The sequence below is a fragment of the Pongo abelii genome, chromosome 6 (assembly GCF_028885655.2).
Source record: "Pongo abelii isolate AG06213 chromosome 6, NHGRI_mPonAbe1-v2.0_pri, whole genome shotgun sequence".
Taxonomy (NCBI): Eukaryota; Metazoa; Chordata; class Mammalia; order Primates; family Hominidae; genus Pongo; species Pongo abelii.
The window spans coordinates 50741482-50743638 of NC_071991.2; positions in this window are offsets into that span (position 1 = coordinate 50741482).

Below are 2157 nucleotides of genomic sequence, written 5' to 3' on the forward strand. Positions count from 1 at the left end.
GACCAGCTAAAACAGGAAGTTTAAATAAGAGTCTCATAAAATAATGCCCCAAATTTCCAGGATATAGCTGAAAATTACTCAGTCACTCATCATATCAAGAACCAGGAAAATCTTGAGTAAATGAGAAAAGACAATCAACAGATACCAACGGAGATGGCACTGATGTTGGAATTATTTGACAAATATTTTTAAATATGCATCTTAAAAATGCTTCAATGAGCAATTAAGAACATGTTTGAAACAAAAGAAAAACTACAAAACCTTAGCAAAGGAATAGAAGATATAAAGAAAACTTAAATGGAAATTTTAGAACTGAAAAATACAATAACAAAACTTAAAAAAACCTAAAAGGTGGAATCAATAGCAGATGAACAGAACATAAGAAAAAAATCAATAACCTTTAAGATAGAACGATGGAAATGACCCAATCTGAAAAACAGAAAAAAATGGACTGAGGAAACCATGAACATGGCTTCAGGGACCTGTGAAATTATAACAAAATATTTAACTTTCATGGCATCATTGTCCCAGAAGGAGAGGAGAAAGAGTGGGGCCAAAAAAGTGCAGAAAAATAATGACTAAAATTTCCCAAGGCAAATTATATAAACTCAGATTTAAGAAGTTGGGTGAATCTCAAGCGGCATAGTCCCAGAAAATCTACACAAAGACATATTCTAGCCAAGCTTCTGAAAATAAAAGACCAAGGAACATTCTGCAGAGCAGAAAGTAAGAAGTGACATAATCCCTACATGGGAAAGCAATTTGGATGACAACATATTTCACATCAGAAACCATGGAGACCTGGAGGGAGTGGCACATTTTTCAAATGATGAAAAAGCAAGCAAACAAAGATACACACAAAAATCTATCAACCCTAAATTATATTTCCAGGCGGAAAAAGTCCTTCAGGAATTAAGAAGAAATCAAGACATTTTCAGATGAAAACAACACTAAGAAAATTTGTCTTAGAATGGCAGAAAAAAAAGAAATCTTAGAACATCAGGAAGGAAGAAAAACCAATGGAAAGACTAAATGTAACTATCCTTCCCTTGGAGAAGGAAATTGTGCTTGATAGTTGAAATGAAAATTATAATATTGTCTAATGTGTTTCTCCAAGTGTGCCGAAAAAATATTTAAGATAATTATAAATGGGGGACAGCAAAGGGACTTAAATGAGGGCCAGGTTTCTATACTTTGCTTGAACTGTTAAAATGTTAATATGAACAGTCTGTGTCATTTATATAATATTCTTATGACAAAACTAAAGAAATGCAAAATACATCAGTGGTTTCCAGGGATTAAGGATGTAGGGGGAAGGGAGTTGATGTGACGATAAAGAAGTTGTTTTACTCTGTTGTATTAGTCCGTTCTCATGCTGCTACTAAAGGCATACCCGAGACTGGATAATTTATACAGAAAAAAACGTTTAATGGACTCACAGTTCCACATGGCTGGGGAGGCCTCACAATCATGGTGGAAGGCAAAGGAGGAGCAAAGGCACATTTTACATGGCGGCAGGGAAAACAGCATGTGCAGGGGAACTCCCCTTTATAAAACCATCAGCTTTGCTGAGACTTATTCACTATCACAAGAACAGCATGGGAGAAATCCACCCCCATGATTCATTTACCTCCCACTGGGTCCCTCCCACGACACATAGGGATTATAGGATTATTATAGCTGCATATATTTGAGCAGTGCACTCCACCTCTCTAACCCTCAATTTGCTTGCTGGTAAGGGACAAGGGACCCCCAAATGGGAGATGTACATAGTATGACCCAAAGAACGACCATGCCCTATCAGAGGTTTCAGATCACAGCCCTATGGCCACAGTCTTTGAGGTAAAAATGTTATTTGGCAAACAAAAAATGATGTATTTCTATATCGGGAATTTTAAATTTACTCAGGTAGGGACTTTTGGCTTCCCTGTGATTCTCCTGGCACAGGTCTTCATCCAAAAATGGAAGGGAGAGAAAACCCAAGACATCTAGGGATTCCAGACTATATGCTCTTTGATTAAATAGTCTTTCACCTGACTGTCCGTGAGGATTTTGTCCTTCAGTGATCTGTGTCTGCATTTAAATACATTTCTGTTTTAAACATTCTTAGACCTGTGGGAGCTTGTTTTAAAAGAAGTGAGTGACAAACTCCCCCAT